Source organism: Siniperca chuatsi, linkage group LG19 (assembly GCF_020085105.1).
Source record: "Siniperca chuatsi isolate FFG_IHB_CAS linkage group LG19, ASM2008510v1, whole genome shotgun sequence".
NCBI classification, from domain to species: domain Eukaryota; kingdom Metazoa; phylum Chordata; class Actinopteri; order Centrarchiformes; family Sinipercidae; genus Siniperca; species Siniperca chuatsi.
Window position 1 is genome coordinate 19,980,759 of NC_058060.1, and position 20,974 is coordinate 20,001,732.

At 38.0% G+C, this 20,974-nt stretch overlaps 1 long non-coding RNA gene across 1 annotated transcript; it reads left to right on the forward strand.

Annotated features, from left to right (window-relative positions):
* The first annotated feature begins 1,366 nt into the window (after positions 1–1,366).
* Positions 1,367–13,909, forward strand: LOC122866320. The gene is made up of 3 exons (XR_006375671.1): positions 1,367–1,501; positions 12,936–13,021; positions 13,554–13,909. It is a non-coding gene; the product is annotated as an uncharacterized LOC122866320 (long non-coding RNA).
* The last annotated feature ends 7,065 nt before the right edge of the window (positions 13,910–20,974 follow it).

The window sequence follows — 20,974 nt, forward strand, 5'->3', positions numbered from 1 at the left end:
GTATCCGCCTTCTTATCTAACTCTCAGCAAGGATTCATTTCCTTTAATTGAAGCCACATGACGTTTACTCTTAAGCATTCCATGATTAGTTTTATGGCTGCACCATTCAAACAATTGGAAACATTGTATATATGTATCGTTTTAGACACATTTCCCCAAAATTCATGCTGACATGGGATCCCCCACTAGTCTTTAAAATAAACTTCTGTCAGTATGAATGTTTTGAGTTTTTTCTGCTTTTTTAAAAGAAGATAGCTACTTAACAATGCCAGATAGGATTAAAATAACAAATGCAGATGGGATGAATATTTCTTGAGGTGGAAGGTAAATGTTGCAGAGAGGGGCATGCAACAACCACACTGACAGGAAAATTGGCGAAAAGGGAACAAAAAAGCTAAACAAAAACGTGTCATCACATAATTGGTCACAGCATGGTCCCTCTTTTCTACTCTGACAGGTCCTTTCATTCTCCCACTCTTTGTCACTCACAAACACACACACACACACACATTTGTATTACTCTACTTGTGAAGGCCTTAAATTGTCTAGATGCCTAACCATGCCTAACCATAAGCCTCTAAAAAAAAACCCGCGAGGCTCAGCAGAATTCCATACACACTTAACTTAAACACACATGGCAGGTCTTTGCAGTTGTTAACATTGCCAAAGCATGTGTAAAACAGAAGAATTATGATATTAAAATATATACAGATAAGTAAGATAGGATAATAATAATAATAATAATAATAATAATAATAATAATAATAATAATAATAATAAAAGTTAAAATACAAATACAAAAAGTGAAAACTAAACACTGCAACATTTTGATATATATTGGGCAACAAGACATGCCCATTCCCTGTCTCCTTTTCTTAAGAGTATTTTTAATTTTGAGGGGTCATTTAGCTCTTTGAAATCTCTCTCTCTCTCTCTCTCTCTCTCTCACTACCCAGTTGAGGCACAGTGTGGTGCTAAAGGACTGGAAAGAAGTCAATGAAAATGAGAAGCATCTTGCAAAACTGAAAATTTTGACCAAGATATACCTTTCATCCTTGAACCAATGCCTATAAATATGGACACATGCCCATTAGAGCTGACAGGGTGAATTCATTCTTACTTGAATGCCTTCAATGAATGAGGGAGCCGGCAGAGGGCTGAAGACTTTAACTTCTTTAGCTGCTGGCTCTTGTTGAAAATGGAATACAGATAATTTCATTGTGATCCGCAAGCTTATCATATTTGGCTAATCAGAGATTTACCTGGACTTGAGCTTGTTAACTCATTATTTGTTCTGAGGCGGCTTGAGGACAGGAAGAGGCACTACCTGCGCTAACTGTTGCCAGTCGAATGGGGAAGGAAAATAATTAGGAGTTAAGGATGATTTATTGAAGAATGAATGTGCTGACTTTGAATTAACCTTTGAGATTCTGCAGTAACTGAACCATAATGTGACCCACAGTGCATCACTGTGCCTTGGGCCATAATGCTCCTTGAAGAGGTGAGTCAGCTGAACTAATGGTTGTTTAATAGCCACTCGTCAGACCTTGTTTTCTTTTTGCGTGTCTATGTGTGTGTGAAATGGAAAGGGGGAGAAAATGCACGCAGCTGACATTTTTAGATAATGTTTTGTTTACAATTTTTTTGTTGCTATTTTCTGAGTGACTTCCTCCTGGGGCTGTGTTCACAGCAGTTTTTAATTAAAATGTGAAATCTAAAAGTAGTGGCAGTGAAACAATACTTGTGCCATCTTCCACATGCATGCACAGCAAAACTTTCACGGTGTCAGTGATTACACCTGCTGCATATTATTTAAGCTTAGGTAGAATACCAACCATTAGCATCACTACATTAGAGGGTGTTAATCTCTCTTAATGAGTGGTTTCTTTTTAAAGACTCAGTATTAACTGTGTAATTTAAGAGATAGTGATTTGCCTAATATTCACTGAATGAGGAGAGGAAAGCCTTCAGAGCCGATCAATCACGACGGAGTGTTAAAGGGCAGCTTTTCCATCCTGCTGCTGTGTATTGGGTCTGTGTTCAGCAGCAAGGTGACACTCTGCCCGAAGGTTATGCTGCACTGACCTTTATTGTGCTATTTTCACACATGGTGACTGAGATAGCCACTGGTTAGTGAAACCATCACATTACTGAAAGATCATGTATTTGATCTACATGACTGCTAATATGGCTATTGATAGCCACGTGTGCTGTGAAACTGCTGATTTCCCATGCACTGTTCATCTCTGTTTCCTCTCTTCCACTGTTAGACATGGCCTCACCTTCTCCCTGACATCCCCATTAACTCCAACCACGAAGACAAAGGGCGCTCCAATCATTTACAGCAGATATGACCCATAAATGTCATGCTCGACTTCACTTCACACCTTACCTTTGACATGTAAGGTCAGTCTCTAGTAAGTCATTATAAAAGTGAATCTTGCCCATGCCAATCTGCACCGACCATCTTGACCCCCGGATTTATTTTAGAAGGGCACTTCAGAGCTAAAGTTGTTAGAGAACATTCATTCAAAAAGTTTGACTGCATGAAGTTTAAATAGGCAAACACTTCTGCAGCTCGGACCCCGTTGTTGCATGTTTGCTCTGAGAGCTGTTTGCGCTTGTAAAGAATATTAATGGCTAAAGAGGATGAAGACTTGTTGAGCTGGGAGATGGTGTTATGTGCAGCCATCTTTTTACCCCTCTGTTTCTATCTATACACAAATATATACTTTTGGTCAACACGAAGGAGGCATGCTGTGTTTTTACTGTTTGCTAGGACTGTCACTCTTTCAAAAAACAGTTTGAACAAATGGGAAAGAATGAAAAATTGCTCAAAATGATTTGAATGCAACACACGTAGCCTACAACTATGTTGTAGAATTAACGGTCTGTTCATTTATGCTTTGTGTTGAGATTTTTTTTGTCTCACATTCTGTTTGAATAAATCATTACAGATCGAATATTTGAAGCCAGAGTATGTAACTTTTACTAAACAGTGGCCACAAGTAGTAAATTAAAGAATAATGGCACAGTGAATTTCCCTACATTTCCCAAGATTCTCTTGAGCCCTTTGCCTTAAAGACATCATCATTAGCTTGTGTGAATGAACTAAAACGTAGCGTAACAGTAGCACAACTTTAGAGTGGTCATCAGCAAACAGACTCAGTAATTTCATTTATACAACAACAAAAACATCTAAAGTAAGCTAACAATCACTAACATTTGCCACAATAAGCTAAGATTTCTTCCAATAAGAGGAAGATTGTGCTGTTTACTCTTTCAAAAGCAACATATTCTAGCATGAATTATTTCTGTGTTTGAACAGTGGTTCGAATTTTCGAATAAAAAGGGACAGCCCTACTGCTCGTTGTCAGGTCAAGGAAAGCGCTGGACTCTGACATATTTTGTCATTTCATTGGTCATGATGTTCGAGACTGTTTTCTTCGACAGGTTTAATAATTTTGCAGTTTTTATACTCTTGGTTATTTGGTAAAAAGTTATTTTCCATCATGTTTTTCCATTTTGTTTATTTCTCTCTACTTCTATACTTCTGTCATCACCTCATCCTCTTCTAAACAAAATTATTTCATTGTATTTTGTTATTGGTAGTTGTCAATGAGCTGTGGCTCTGACTACAGCAGTGATTGGTTGTAATATTGGTGATCTGCTACTGGATCAATAAGATTCTGCTTAAAATGGAAAAAAGCAGGGACAGCAGCAGCAATGGCAGAAGTAGTCGGTTTTTCAAAATATAAAGTCTATTTATTTATCACCGTGTAATTTTTAAAAGGATTATGGTAAATCATGTTTAGAGAATGGACAGTGTAATGTTATATCAGTGTGTTTCTTGCTTTATGCCATCAAAAATCTCATATATCCAAGGTGAAACAAAGTTAAATGATCTGTGACAGAGAGTACAACTGTTTTTATAAAGCAACTTCCCACATATTATGGCTGTCCAAGCCGTAGCAAAAACAATCTTCAGAGCCATTAACGTAAATTGCGTAAGCAAACACAACTGCTTTTCTATAGATGTGGAGAGAAATATGAAATCAAGCATGAAATGTGAGAGTTGCAATCCAGAGAATTATTGTGGCTCAAATTGAAATGGCAATTTGAGCCACAATAACTGGGGACCACTTTGACGTGTGTAAAGGCCGATAAGTCAATAAGACATCTTGTTTATGATTCATTGCTTGCTCTGTGGATTACGCCTTGCCCAAATACTGTACACTCTGTGCTCAGCAGTTCTGTTTGCCGTACAGTAAAACCTTGACACTGCACTGGAAGACATAGCGTATATTTATACAGTGAAGTGTACAGTACATCTTGTTCTGCAGCTTGTTTCTCCACCGGCTCCCTGCAGAAACACACTGTTCCCATGTTGAGTTTTAAGTGTTATTTTAAAGTGAACATGCTGCAGATGAACCGCTGACATCTTCCTGAGCAAAACAACCCGTCAGAGAAAAACATGCCACCTCACATTCAGGACGCATATTTTCCCCAGAGGGAAAACTCACCCCAGAGACTCTTGAACCCATTAGGTGGAAGAAATAAAACAGTTTGAAGCTGGTTGTTTATGAAATGAAAAATGAAAAGCATCAACAATGATGATGATTGACACTGTTTAGGGAATATTCCATATGCTGTAGGGAGGAATGTAAATACATACTGGCTCATGTTTTTTGTTTTTTAATTGTCAGTGCATCAAAAAAATAACACGGCTTATAAACATATATATTTTATACATTCAACCAACAGATTAAACATAAGAAGAAGCAATGTAGTACTTAAAATAAAATAAAACAAATGTAACTTCACAGCTAAGTATTAACTTTAAGTGTTTATATATTTTGTTATGTGGGTATTTTTGGATGAAAGTATGTAGGTCAATCTTATATATAATATGGTAGTATGTGTTTGGTCTTCTTTGAGATTTCCTCTGAATTACATGTGTATTTGAACAATTTTGAAGTTGATGGGTATATGTGGATATATTGTGTTTATTGTAAATGTGACTGAAATTCTGTTCTCTACACAATAGTGTGTGTGAAACTTCTGATCATGTGATTTAACGAGATGATGTATATGCAGAACACATTGCACACTGTTTTTGGTAAGTGCTTTTTTAATTTTTGAGGTTTTAGTTGTGTTGATGGATTATCATTTACATAATAAAGAGGTGCTCCAACGGTTTAGCATAGTAGTACCTCCATAAAGTTGGGGGACACACAAGAGACAGATTTGAAAAAGAAATGGTTAAAATCAGTGCAGCAGAGGCTGAGATATTTGGACTTTTAGGCCCACCTTTGGGTTAAGCTCCAAAAACCATGGATCTTCCATAATGCAACCCAACCATGTCTATTGTTGGACCAACTGCCTGGAAACACCCACGCCTTTCAAACTCACACCATCCGCAGCAGAGGCACAGGATTTCTGTTAAACTTTTGTAGCCTCAAGTGATGTCACTTGAGTGATTTTCTCAGCTGTAATAAACAGACAAAAGATATTATACAACTGTTTTCACACGCTGGGTTATATTCCCCCATCAGGCCCCGTTGAGGGGCACAATTCCCAGATCTCCCAGTGGAAATGAGTCTCGTAGTCATCCCTTTTCCCAAGAGACAAGGAAGAATCTTAGAGACAGACTCGTTATCAAATTAAGGCTCACACCTGCAGTTGTTGTAGTAGATATTTTTTTATTTTTATTTTAGTTAATTGGACATGTATCATTTTCTTCAGATTTGTCAAAGAGCAGACATTTAATGCTAAAAATGCAAAAATAATCCACATTCACACAGCTAGCAAGTCCTTGGACAGAAAACAATATCTAAAGAAGACTGTTTGGATTCCATTAGGGGAGCGACTGCTCCAACCTCATTATGTTTGCCTGTGAATCAAGCAGCAATAATGGCTTATGAGTTTAGGTTGCAGGTAAATGGCTGCCCTTAGGTTGGTCTTTGAATGTGGAGGCCCATCTAAAGCAGAATAATTAGAGAAAGGAGAATATAAAAGGGGTCCCTATTACAGTGTCCTTGATCTTTTTAGTCATATCCTTGATGTCACAGGATATTATGTATTTCTTGGTAAAGTATGTTTCTTTTCAGTGCAACTTCTCCTCCCGGGAGACCTGATTTGACTTGGCATTTGAGTGGTTAACTACATCAGGCATATTGCCAATTTATTTTAAGTTGTTTGTCTGTCTGTTGACTTACGTTCTCTTCTGAATCACAAATATCCTCCTCTGTCTTTAAACCTGTCGAAAATGATTGGTACCAGTGAGGCTAGAGGGGTGAATGTTGTCTGCCCTAATTACTGAAGCTGTTTTTTTTTTCATGAAAGAAAATGTCCTCATTTGCATCCTTTGTCACCTGTGGGCTCAAAAAGTTAATTTATGGTACTTATGGTATAACTGGCAGAGTTTCCATTCAGTCTTCTCTAAGGATGAAAATCAAGCAATAAAAACATCAAGCTGTTTGATTTGAACAGTGATTATCCAATCTGACCAACCTTAATTAGGCACGGCAGGCCTGTCAAGCATTGGATTTCACTGCTCAAGTGTGTGCATGGGGCTGTAACAGCAATATGTGGCATTTTAGAGCAAAAGTGTAAGGAATTGATTAAAGAAACCACAAACAATGACTAAAATGTACAAAAGGTGAATCTATGTTACCATCTTACAAATAGTACAAATTAGAAGGATCTGTGTTTATCTGCTGGAAGATGCAGACGTTAGCATGTCCAGCTAACTACCTACCAACAGTAGCAACCTAACCTGGTGTTACTTCCAAGGCCACGGGGTAGCCCATCATTAGTTAACTAGATTTTTTGGGTTTAAAGGTTATGTAAAAAACAAAAGGACCCGTTCACAGCTAGCACATCCACTGTGTTGTATTTTTATACTGCGTGGAAGCATGCTCCTGGATGCTATGGTGATGCTAGCAGCTCCGACCTGCTCTCTATTGGATCATGAGGAAGTTAAAACTCCAGCAACCTCAGACAAGATTTGCCAAACATAGTGGTTAGCTTCACATTGCAAAACAAAAACAATGCTGTTTATTTTCACATTTTGTACATGGATCATCAACTGGTGAGGATGCTGACTTTTTAGACATGTAGCTTTAGCCTATTTTAGCATTATATTGAAAACGAGTCAGCTGAGAACATTAAAGTCAGCTGGAGACCACGGATGTGTCTGAAATCATCACTCACTCACTACTTCCTACTCACTATCTAGGGAGTTCTATGTAGAAAACTAAATAGTGACACAATTCAAACGTGCCAGATCAATGTCGTTGTTTTCTTTCAGTGCAATGCATGATGGTATATACCGCTTGGTTAGTGACCATCGGTTGTACACAACTTTTCAAGATGCATTCTGAAACAGGGAACAGGGCTTAGTGAATGGTCAATGGCATACAATGTTGTGTATTGATGGTGAGACTGCTGAAATACTCTCTTGATTCTTATTTACAGCAATGCCAGGAGATTTATTGTCTGTCGCTGTAAGATTCACTGACTCCATGGCTTGAGAGCCAAAGTATTCAGGCAGAGATGAAGACTGATAGCATCCAGATTTATATTTCTTCAAAACAAGGAACAAGTTTTGTTCTAAATGTTATGTTCATTTAAAGTTTAGGAGTTAGCCATTCATTTGCTGGGCTTTGAAGGACCAACTGTAAATGCTGCGGTTATCCAAGATTTTGTTTTTAATGGGAGTAAGATTTTACATAAATGCTGGGGAGTCATTCTCTGCCTTACGTTATGGTAGGGTTAGTATAACGAGTGCTAGCCAAACCCTAGCCTTGCTTATGAGTCATTTATGACCCTGTGTGGTTTTCTGCTGTAATAGCACTTTGTGTGGAGTGCTGAGATGAGGACAAACTGTATATTTAGAGCTCGACCCAGTCTCTCGCAGTGTGATTAATGAGCAAGCAGACAGACAACCAGGGTGCATTCTAATCACCCACAAGGACAAAGAGTGATAGAGAGAGAGACAGAGGGTGTGAAAAAAGCCTCCTTACTAATGGCTCCAACAGCCTGCAATCTACAGGACATTTAACTGAATCTGTAACGAAAAATCTACCCTAATGATCATAAAAATTACTTTCTCATTCATTAACTCAGAAATCTGCCCTTGGACAATTCAGTCCAGTTTTCTTAACAGAGCCGTACTGTGGTCTATGAAATGATTATGAGATAATATCTTGACCTGTTCTGTTACAGCACAAATCTAACATGATTGCAAGTTTAGTTCACGTCCTACATTTCACAAAACATGTTTGTTTTTATTCATTTGTTTACTTACAGTGTGATGCACCTCTTCATGCAGTTCATACTGTTGAGCGTGAAAAGTTCATTTTTGACCTTGGAAATAGTAGTTTGACCAAAAAAAGAAAAAGGAAACTTAACTAAAAGGTCCACTTACAAAGACAATCTCCTTTCACTAATGAAGACTGTGAAATGCGGTTGAAAGCTCTGGGAAAACCTTTTATCATGAACCACTTATGAAGACTGTGATAGGAGTTTGAAAACCTCAAAAAAGAACGAATTGAGATTTTTTTTGTCTGTTTTTCAATTTAGTTTTTTTTGTAACATAATAACACATTTGTACCTTTTGTTACATTTTATAGTGATATATAGTAACACAGATGTTCCTTTCTGTACATTTCATTTATTGTGATTTGTAACAACTGGTTCCTTGCACTTCCATTCCTGCTTTGCACCATCATTTGTATGTATATGAATTTAAACCTGCATTAATAATTTTTTGGGCCACTTGGGGTCATGTTAGCAAATAGTTGCCTATTTACACATCCAGCAGACAAAGAGCAACAATAGCATTTATTGTGATTTGTGTTTCTGGCCACCTGATGAATGCAAATCCAATTCATTCGTTTTCCTTTTAGCTCTGTGTTGGTCTCAAACTCCTGAGCTCTTCAGCTGCTAAATGCTCCACCATGTTCCCCAGCTGGTCTCTAACTTTGTCTGCTGTTTGGTGCTGCGGGTAGTTAGTGTTCAAATGGTTTAGCAGATCTTTTTTACTGAAAACAGTGGGCTGGAAATGAGGTGGATAAGAGCGGTGACCAAAACAGTGAAATGTCAGGTCGTAAAACCCAAACAATGACCTGAAAGCTGTTAAAATGCTCTGTAGAGCTGAGGGGAACTGCATATATACATTTCACATAGTAATTTTTTTCATTGTTGATATAAAAATGTCGATTAATGCTGGGCCACAGCCCACCAGACTCCATTAAGAAAAACAGTAATTTTACTTCGCAGATCATCGTAAAACACACTTCAAACTGGACCAAACCAAAATTCAAACCAAATAAAACTCACCAAAACCATCTTCATTAGTCTTTCCACTGTTCCAAAAATCACCAACTCTGGTTTGGTCTTAATAAACTGTTAATTTAACAGCAATGGCTGCAACATAATCCTTGAGGACAAATACTTGTTTTTGTCACTGACAGGCCAGCTTGTTATTCTAAGTGTTTTGCAACATTATGGAAAGGATCCTTACAGAGATAAACCTTTTGTTAAAGTGTAAGATCCTTTTTGTTTAACCAGAAACAGCCGTGATATCACTCGACACCAGACTCCATTGATAAAAACAATCATTTTACCTCGCTGATCATTGTAACACACACTTCATTCGAACTGGACAGAAACAAAATAAAACTCACCAAAACCATCTTTGTTAGTCTTTCCACTGTTCCAACAATCACCAACTCTGGTTTGGTCAACATAAATCCTTTATTCACCGCGTTAGTTGAGAAAAGAACCAGCCGTTATGTCGCTCTCCTCAAAACCAAAAGTTTCACAGAGAGGAACTCACCGGACCGCCAAAACAAAGAACAGAGAAGCTCGGATGACAACACATTCAGAGGGAGTGTGACGTGTGTGTCATTCTCTGCACAGCGCTATTTCTCCACTATATCTTTACATAGCAAATAGTTGTTTAAATGTTCTGTATATGAGATTTTGAACATTAATATAGCAGCAAACTGTTTAAATATTATAAATGTAAAATATTGATTAATTTTTCTATGTATACCAAATATCTTGAGCTCAAATATTTCCTTTGGGATGCATAAAGTTCTATCTTTTCTCATCTTATTTTTCACCACTTTATTCTTAATAGCCAGGGTTGCTTTTCAGGCTCATTCACTCTCAGTGACTTCAACATGGCACAGTAAACAACAAGAACATCAATCACATTTTGCAAAACTGCAGCAGAGAGCCAATATCAGGCTATACATTTGAACATTTTGAAAAACTCTCAAATTAATGTGCACATTTGGGAACACAGCGAGAGCCAGAGGCATCTTACTTTCAGTTTCTGCCTCCCTGATTTCCCACAATTTTTTTGGCTCCAAGATAAATATTCAACTGTCAGTCACAACCCAGTGAAGCCAACCGACAAATCAAAAGCAAAATGTTTCCATTAGCTGTTATCTGCAGGATAAATGTAAAATAAAGCATGATGGCATAAAATCAACTCAAATCATTGGTGCCCTCTTACTTACTGTGAGGAAGTCTTGTTTAAAAAACATTTAAAGTACAATTTAGATGAGGGAAATGTGTGAAAAACCTGCTGGAAAACAGTTTAAAGCAGTGGAAATCAGTATAAGGCTGCACCAAATGCAAAATAAAAAACCCAAAACCTCCAATCATGCTGGAAATGTCTTTAAACAAGAACAGAAATAAACAGTATGGACACTTTCATAGTATCCTTGGTGACATGGCTATATTTACAACTTAGAAAAATGGGTAAAAGCTAAAACGCAAATGCTTTGTTAAAGAAAATGTCTCAAGCTGTGTCTCTTAATGGTTCAAATTCACAATCTTGAGAAACAGTATGTTTCCATTATGGAGTGCATTGTTGCCATCTGTTTGTAAATCATCAAAATTAAGACTAATTTATTGACAAATAAATAGAGTCTATAAGTTTTTAATATTAGTTATATTAGAAAGAATAACTCCCCTCCTCTCTGTTTATCTCCTTCTTAAAAAACATTAACAATTAGAAATAATAAATAATAAAACAAAACCTTTTTGAGCCAAGAAGAGACTTTGTGTGTTTCCGAATCTCTCTCATCACTCCTGTTTTCCTCCAATGAAAATTGAGTGTCCATGTGTGGGATGTATTGCCAAAAGTCACCATAGATTTAGGTGATGTATCTGCTGTCACTTTGTGCATTAACGCTGCGACCTTTTCTTCCTATTTCAGAAGCAATGTGGCCCAAGCTGGTAAGAAAGATGGATACGTAGGGGATGAAATCTGTCACAAGGAAAGAAATTGAGCAGGCGGTCTCTCCACTGTGGTGGTAGCACATATAAACCACCGCAAATAACTCTAAAATGTGAAACTACCACATACTATCACACATAAACTGTAATATACTGAAGTTGCAGTAGAAAATTGACTGGAAGTGATCTGGAAGAGGAAGGGAACATTAAGTAATGAGTGAGGACAGAAAGAAAGGGTGAAAGGAAAATAGGTTTCACAACGGAGGAGGAATCGACTTCTTTCTTCATTTGTGTTCTTTTGTCTGAGCTGTTATACAATAGATCAGGCCAAAATGTGGATTGATTACGCTGTCATTGCCAGTGTTATCCCCTTTTGAACGAATTTAATATTTGATTCAGTTTGTTATTCATACTCTCGACTCTTTGCGATGCCATTTGGCTCCACTGTCACTGTAGATTCATCTTGTACTGTCCTCCTCACTGTCATTAGCTGAATGCAATATTGAAGAACAGGCTTTTTTCTAAGAATGGTGTGCACAATTATTCAGTTTTACAATTTTGTTTTCATGTTGTCTTTTTTGCATTATCCTTATGTATTTTGATATTGAAATTAATCAACTTTTCTAGGTTTTTCTTTCTGATGTCCAGTGGTGGAAAGTAATTAAGTACATATACTCAAGTACTGTACATAAGTCAATTTCTGAAGTACTTGTACTTTACTTGACTTGTTTCATATTATGCTACTTTGTACTACTCCCTTACATGTCAGAGGGAAAATTGCACTTTTTACTCAACTACATGTACTGTATATGACAGCTGTAGTTATTTTTTAAATTGAGATTTTACATTAAAAACATAATACTAAGCTTATACAATACAATGCACTGCTAAAGATTAAAGTGGTTCCCAAACTTGGCTTGGGCAAAGCTGTGTTTAGTGCCCTTAATGCATACAATGTCTAGTTGTTAGAAAGTCCACCAAAGAGTGATTTATCCAATATTTCACAAAACAGAGAGGAGAATTAAAGTCCCAAAAATGAACATTTACAGTATGTAGCAGAATTTTGTTTGTATGCAATGTTTTAGGCAATGTTAGTTGGTCCACCACTTTGGTCCATCACATTGCCATGAAATGTTAATCAACTTTGGTGACCCCCTGATTTTTCTTCTAGGGCCACCATGAGGTTCACATTTGTGGTTTTGAAAGAACAACTATTAGATGGATTGCCATGGAATTTGGTTCAGACATTCATATTCCCCTTAGAATAAATTATGATAACTTTGATCGTCTGACCTTTCATCTAGCACCATTATCAGGTCAAAATATAAGTTTGTCCAATACTTTGATTTATGACTAAATCCTTGCAAAACTAATGACAGTGTATTCAGTGCTAATGTGCATGCTGTCATGCCAACCTAAGATGGTGAACATGGTAAACACACCTGCTTAACATCAGCATGTCAGCATTATAATTGTGAGCATGTTAGCATGCTGACATTAGCAATTAGCTTAAAGCACCATAGCGCAAGTACAACCTCATATAGCCACTAACATGGCTGAAGACTCTTAGTCTTGTCAACCTGATTTCACTAAACCCTGTGTCTTTGATTACCACCCTGAATATGTCTGATATTTCACAGCTGAACACTTTTCTCTGTGCTGTATATCCACTGCAGGTTCATCCTGCTCTGTACCTGTCCTCTCTAACTGCAGGAGGCTGTGCTGTATTCTTCTTTTTTTCATCACAGCCCTCCAATCACAGGTATTTACTGCCCGCAGCACCAGACACAGAGCCATATCATGACATTCTGTAACTGAGTCAAGCACCACTGACACCAAAAGAGTATTCATGTAAGAGCACCATAAAGGCTTGTCTAGTTCAGTTCAATAGTGAAATAAATCATTTACATTCATATAAATGTTTGTCAAATGTGTAATAATGCAAAACAGATTGGTCTAGTTTAATATCTCAGATCTTATGATCATGACTTTAATGCTACACTGTAAGATAGATGTATGACCTGAGAAAATCCAAGCACAGATGAAAAACGTCACACAAAAACACAAATAGATAAATCCTAAAATCTTACCAGTAACTTTGTGGATTTTGAGGGGTTCAGAAAAAGAAACCATCTCTTACAATATCCTCTTGATGCACACCGTGAGATATGGAATCTTTACTTTGTGATGAATAATTAATGTGTTTTGATAATTTTATGCTGTGGGCTACTTGCCAAGAGGGGAGTGCTGAACTCGTTGCAGCAGCTTCTTGTGTTTTTTTTTTTTTGTGGTAGAATTCTACACCGAGCTGGAGGGACTTGGATATGTAAAGCCCCAAGGACTTGGATCTGTAAAAGATGCAAGCACATGCTGCGCTAGTCTCTTGGCGCCTGAATTCCTCTGCATGAGCATATGTACGTTGGAACGGATGCGTAGCTCCAGCCCGCTGAGAGGTGAACTGCATGCTGGGATGGCTGAGAGAGTCTGTCTGCTCACGTAACTATGGCAGCAGTGGCGGTGAAGGTAAGAGGTAAGGGTGCTGTCTCATCAGATGACCTCCATTTGCCAAGGTGCAAAGCACATATGCCAGCCGTCGTCATGGTATCCAGCAGAAAACTTCCCCAGTCAGTTAACAGCCGGAGGGGAGGAACCGTTCAACAACATGAGCTGCAATGAGAGGCTGAGGAGTCGCTGTGAACCATCCACCAAAACACACTGCATCAGGCTGCTTAAACAAGATATGACAAATGCCTCATTCCCTTATGCCAGCCCATGACAAGTGATCAGGCAATCTCATAACTCATGCAGCGCTGTGGTAGCGGATGCACACATTTAAATATATCTCCATATACAGTAGCTCTGCTTCATTATTTCAGAATTTAAAACTGTTATGGCTTTCTTTGTCACAGTCTCCCTTACCTTTTTTTGACATGAAAAAAAAAAAACACATTTGTAAACTACTTCTATCAGTCGGAGCATTATGATCCAGAAATAAACCCAGATGATGTTACCATAAGTATTTGGGAATGCATGAGCTGTGACCTGGAATTTCAAATGTGATCTTATAAACTGCAATTCATATTTGATGGCATAATAGAACATGAATTTTTCACTCGGCAGAGAGAGGCAGGAGAAGAAGGTCTGTGTGGTTTGTATTCGTTTCACTCTGCATTTCAAGGTTCTGTAGTGTGCAGACACAGGTACATGCACAGAAACCAACACACACACACACACACACACACACACACGCACACACACACGTTCATAGCTTCATAGCTGGTGACTATGTGGCTCATAACTGTAAGAAAATTCTCTCTCCATTAAAGGAATAGTTTAACATTTTGGGAAATACGCTTATTTGCTCTCTTGCCGAGAGTTGATACCACTCTTATGACTAAACGGTAAACATGTAGCTGGCACCAGCAGCCAGTTAGCTTAGCATGAAGACTAGAAACCAGGGGCTAGCCTGTCCCTGTTTGAAAGTAACCAAATCTGCTTACCAGCACCTCTAAAGCTTACTAATTAACACATTATATTTTGTTTTGTTTAATCCGTAAAAAAAACCGAAGTGTAAAAACAACAATTTGTGATTTAACTGGGACCGGTAACTTCCTGGAGGCTCTGTTGGTTATCTGCCTACTGGTTTGGCCAAGAAATAGTCCAGCACATAACCCTGTTAAATAGAGAATTTTGTACAAACGAATGAGATATGACATGCTAATTAGTGAGCTCTAAAAGGTGCTGGTAGGCTGATTTTGTTACCTGACAGGCTAACTGTTTCCCCTGTTTCCAGTCTTTATGCTTAGCTAAGCCAATTGTTTCCTGGCTGTAGCTTCATATTTACCATACAAACATGAAAATGGTATCGATCTTCTCACTGAACTCTGCAAGAAAGTGAATGACTATTTCCCGAAATGTCAAACTATTCCTTAAATGCCACATAATACAATATAGTGATGAATCCTATTCAAACCATACCTTCCCTTATGCATTGCTTTACCTTCATGTGGTGATGCATCTTTAATAAGCACAGGTTACTGAGGATAGAGCATTTGTTTTCAGATAAAGGTCCATGACGAGAAAATAGCCAGAGATTGTCTTCTATAGAGGAAGCTGTGCCAAAGTGGTTTCATAAAAAGAAATATTTATACCCAGGCTCCTTATCACCCACAAAATGTCGAGAAGTATTAATATGTAACATCCTGCAGGGCTCTCCAGGACACTTGCCATAGCTCCAAAGAGGGAGAGAGCCTGGTGTTATCGAGGCTTGGCAGTGTGACTTGGTGATGGTATCAGCCTTGCTGACTGGATTCCATTAGGCAATGCCCACATCTATGTCTACTGAACATATTGGCTCACACTGCGGGGGGAACGCAGCGAATGATAGGCCTGCAGTCATGACACATGAGCTATCATCCACCATCCAGGAAGGCATATCAGCTATACACGTTAGTTTACTGCAGACCTGATGCTGCACTGCAAAGATTATAGGAAGTCTTTCTCTCACATATAAATCATACTTTAGTTGAAAAAAAAGCAACATTTCGGATGATGGGAATATTCTTCAGAGCCTTTCCCTTTTTTACACCCTGACTACTTCCCCAAGTGCCTACATTTCTCAACACTAATAGGATGAGTCATTTTTTTCCTTGCCTTTGTATACACAGAGCTGCTGATTTAAGCAGAAGATTTGCATTGCAAAGACAGTACAAAAATTCAAAAAAACAAAAGAAGGGTATAATGAGAGGCAGTTCCCCGTTAAACGCACTGGTCCTTGGAGGTCACAGATCCAAGTTTGACGCCGCTAAGCTGTGCATCTGCATCACGCTGTTGTTTTAATGAGCCCCAGACTCACAAATTCATCAACAATTAAATGAAAATCAATGGGTTTATATTAATTCTAGTCACCTACTAAGGTATGGCCGGATCAAACCTGTTACATGGGAAATTAATATAAAATAATTTTCAGAGGTATGACGTTTTATGAAATTGATAATATTTATCTACATATAAAGTCAACAATATGAATGTGTTTTTTTCAAAATGCTTATTGACTTTCTTGCTGAGAGTTAGATGAAAAGATACCATTGATACCATTTTCATATCTGTCCATTAGTTATAGTTATAGTTAATAGGAAGTTAGCCTGGAGAGGGTTAGCCTAACTTAGCATAAAGACACAGCATCCACCAGCAACCCACAAATTAACATGTAATATATAATTAGTTAAATCTGTACAAAAACTAAAGTGTAAAAGCAAGTTGTGGTCCAGGAAGCTGCTGCTCCTAGCCAGGAAATAGTCCAGCATGTGACCCCTCAAAAAAAATGACATCTAAAGTTCCCCTCCAGACACGTTTTAAAGTATGTAAAAATACTCTGCTTTGATTAATGAATTAAAATCTACTCTTTTTTCCTCATTTAGAAGTTCTGGATCTATAAATGCCCCGCCCACCACCGCTGCGTGTTAGGTTGACCGGTGCTGGTGAGAGCATAGATGTGGGTGAGAGACGTGTTATTGTACATCCATGGTGAGAGAGTGGTGCCCATCAAGTTGGCTAGAGTTAGAGGAAACATCTGAGAGATTCAGCCATACATGTTTGAGCCTCAGTCAGACCCAGATGAGTAGTCTATTGTGCACCAACTTGCAGACATATCAGAATGGTAAGTGTAGTTAGCATCTTTTATTTGTTTATTTTGTTTGTTTGCTTGAAACTGGCAGTGGCTGACACAGCATGTGAAACATACAATAATATCTGCTACATTGATAGCGTTCACATCCAAAAACTGCACACTCTACCATATTTGCTGTCAAAACTTTCACTATGCTAACTTAGTGCAAACTGTGCTCTCTGTACTGACAAGTCCGCTGAGGTTTCAGGTTTCTTTGCCGGTGGCATTGCAATTGGCTTTCGAATTTGTGATGTCCCAAATCTAGCTTGCCCGGAGTCCGTTTGAATCTCAGATTTTGGGGGAGTGTACAGACATCTCTCCCTTCAGTAGAGGTATGTTAAAAACACCTCTCTAGTGACAAACTTTGCACGGATTTTGTTACCTCTGGACAGAGCCAGGCTAGCTGTTTCCCCTAAGCTAAGCTAACCGGCTGCTGGTGCAAGCTTCATATTTGCCCACGGTTCAGAATGGTATCGATCTTCTCATCTAACTCTTAGCAAAAAAAGAACAAGTGTATTTTATATAGAAATTATATGCAGCCCAAATGATGAATAATTCAGGTGATCTCAAATATTGTATTCTTCATAGAGAAACTGCTGGACAAATGTAGGGCTGACTTGACACACAAAAGTTTTTACACAAACAGTCTCTAAAGTAATTTCTCTGCTGCAGAATGGACCTATGCTGTGTCATCACTTGAACAGCCACCTTTCTGCCTCTGTTTTTCTCTTCCTGCCTCTCTCTTTTAAAGTCTGCTTTGTGAATGTGGGTGTTCATTCATTTTCTTCTTTGGCAGCTTACAGGCTCAGGCTTGAGTTCACAGTTCTCCCATAGCACAGACAAACACATTGTGTAGCCTGTTAGGATTATCTACAGAGGCAACAAGCTTTGGAGACACTGCCAAACAAAATCCTAATTATGCAGAATGCACTGTGCTCTTCTTGCAACATGGTTTCTCCAAAATGTTCCTACATGAGCAACGGGGCTCAGTGAAGGGTTGTGACAACAGATATGAATCTTGAAATTTTTTTTTAAAAGATGAAACTATATAGCTTTTCATTAAAAATACCGTTTTAACAGTTTGGCACAGCTTACATGAGAAAAGTATATATTATATGAAAACAAATTGTGTTTCCATTGACCTATTTTTGAATTTACTTTGTTTATTGTTCAATACAGCATGCTAATGTGTAAACCATAAAAACCACATGGAAACATTTCACACTTCCAGAATCCAAAGAAAAACACCTGTCACACAGTCTGGGAGGTTGTGGCTTTTACAAATTTAGGCCTTTAATTGCCCAGTGAACTGTTCAACTGTTTGAAGCTTCACCAGTTTAAATATTTAATAAAGGGAGTGTGAAAGTGTGTAGTACTGTAGTAACAGTAATACAGTTAGGTACAGAAGAAAACTTCTGATACTAAAAAGTATAAAAGTGGTACTATTTTGTCATTCAAAAGTACATGAAAATACATGTATGCATAATTTCAAAACTGGCTTGACAAAACCCTGAAATATTCTGGTATACAAATGAGCAGAAATTGGAATGGATGTTTAATTTTGATGTGTTTAAGTTTGCCAGATTTGTCTTAAAAGCCTTCAAAAGAAGGCAAGATGGACTATTTAAATATATATAATATATATTTTGGACTCCAGTATTATACAGCATGTGTTTTGTCAATTTATGATTTTTTTGTCAACACAAAAAAATGTCTTAAAATCTGATTGTGAAAATTATTTTAATTGTATTTCTTTATTTTTGGACACTGTAGTAATGCTTGAAAATGTATACACAGCATTTTGGTTCTGGCATTTATTAATTTGTGCTGCCTTCATTTATTCACTCACTCATAAATCAAATGTAACTTTCAATACACAACTTAAACATACCCTGTGGAGTATGTTGCTGTAAAAGTAGCATTGCACTAATACCTTGACTGCGAGCTCATACAAACAATGCAGGTTTGCTCTGCACATGTAAAAAAACACAAAACAAAAAACCCCATTGCAAACGTTTTGAGGTATGAAAAACATTCAACATGTGTGCTAGGCGTGATGCACGCTGTGTTTTAGTGAGAAACTCTGAGTATAAACAAAACCCTGTTTAAATACAATGATTAAGTGGTTTAAATTTAATGCAACTTCAGAATACCTTTTCTGAATACATAAAAAGTGTATTTTATGGCTGCTCTCCACCTCTCAGTGTGAGCCTTCAGTGCCTAGGTGATCTTAACACGAACACATGCTGGAACACCCAGATGTGCCTCTGCGCTTTTCTTATGTCTCATTAGGATGGGACATAGGACTGTCCTCAGACAGTCAGGCAGCCAAGCACATCAGCCAGTGGCAGGTGTGGGAGCAAGGTAACTGATAGTCTGATACTGTCAAGGTATTTTCTTCATGAAGAACAGGAGGCGTTGGTGTTGGACACGTTATCCAACAGGAGACGGCTACAAGACATTGTGTGTCTTGCATGTCCTTTTTTCAAGTTGTGTTCGCTTCATAGACTGTCAGTAAACATGGATGTAGCGTCTCTGACATCAGCCACTGGTTTGTGAAGAGGCTGAAGTAAGAGTGATACGTGGCATTTAAAGAGTTGAGGGTGGTGTCTTTTTTTTTAGCCTTCCCAAAACTAAAAACACAAATGCAAAAGTGTAAGGAATGGATTAAACAGTGTGTTTATAATGTCCTGTAAGCTGCAATCTTTAGCATGTCTACCTAACTAGCTTACTACCTACAGTAGTAACCAGTCATTACTTCCAAGGTCAATGAGCATTTCATGAACTAACTACATGAGTTTGTGCGGTGACAGGGAACGTTAAAAACAAAGCCTTATTCACGACTCGAACATCCACTGTGTCATATTTCCCCACTGTGAGGAAGTTAGCCTTGGATGCTATCAGAGTTTAGGCTAATGGAAGCAGCTCTGTCGTGCTCTTTATTGGATTTGGGGAACGTTACGCTCCAGCAACCCCAGCCAGCGTTACCAGAGTTAGCGTTACGTTTTCCAAACACTTTAGTTAGTCCTCATGCTGAATGCTTTTTCTCCTGTAATGTTAAAGGTGAAGCACTCTGTTAGAAAACAGGAAGAAGTATTTAAGCTAAGGAGCCAAACTGGTATGTTAGAACAAAAGTCTGATCTTACATCTTCTTTAACATACTCAAAAATACTAGCACTTATACACCATATTACAAGAACAATGCTTCTTCAATATTTCAATTGTACTCTACGTGGATCATCAACTGGTGATCTGAAAAAAAAAAAATAAATAAATATATATATATATATATATATTTTAAGGAAAATAGTTGGTAAACCCATAAAAATATTACATTTCAAAAGCAGAAAGCAAGTAGAAATACTATTGTTTACAAAGAGTGTGATGAATTCTATTAATTCTTAAAGCCTCATAAGATGCACTGATGTGGCTGTGAGCAGGAACAAAAAAAAAAAAATCTATAATACATAAATGTGACTCACCATTGACTGGCGGAGAAGTTTCCCTTTCAGAAGTTGCTTGTTTTGTACATGGCTGAGGGGAGAAACTGTCCAGTCAGTCATCCAGGAAATAAGAAAGCAGCCATGTGATTTAGAGAGGAGAGCGTCACCTGAGACTGAGATCATTCTTGGTGTTCAGCAGCTCGTTGATGGATAGACACACTTCTTTTATTGCTTTTTCTGGCCTTTGATCATCCCATTGTGGACATAGTATTTCGTGTTTTATCTGCACTGCAACATTATTTGCTATATATTATATTGTATACCAAGAGACCTGAGGTTTCAGAAGGTAACTTCAAGGAGAGTTTGGTCTCCCCCAGTTCATATTTTTTCGTGTGTGTGTGTGTGAGTGTGTGAGAGGGAGAGGGAGAGATCATGCCTTTGGTTGATTAAACCTCTGCAACTCAAACCACCTCATGGCCTTGGTGTTTATTGGCAGGCACTTCAGAAAGATGCACTCACACAGGTGCACTAGACACACATATACACACACAAACCTACACAAACCACACTAACACCCCCAGTTCTATTGAGCTTTGCTTCTTAA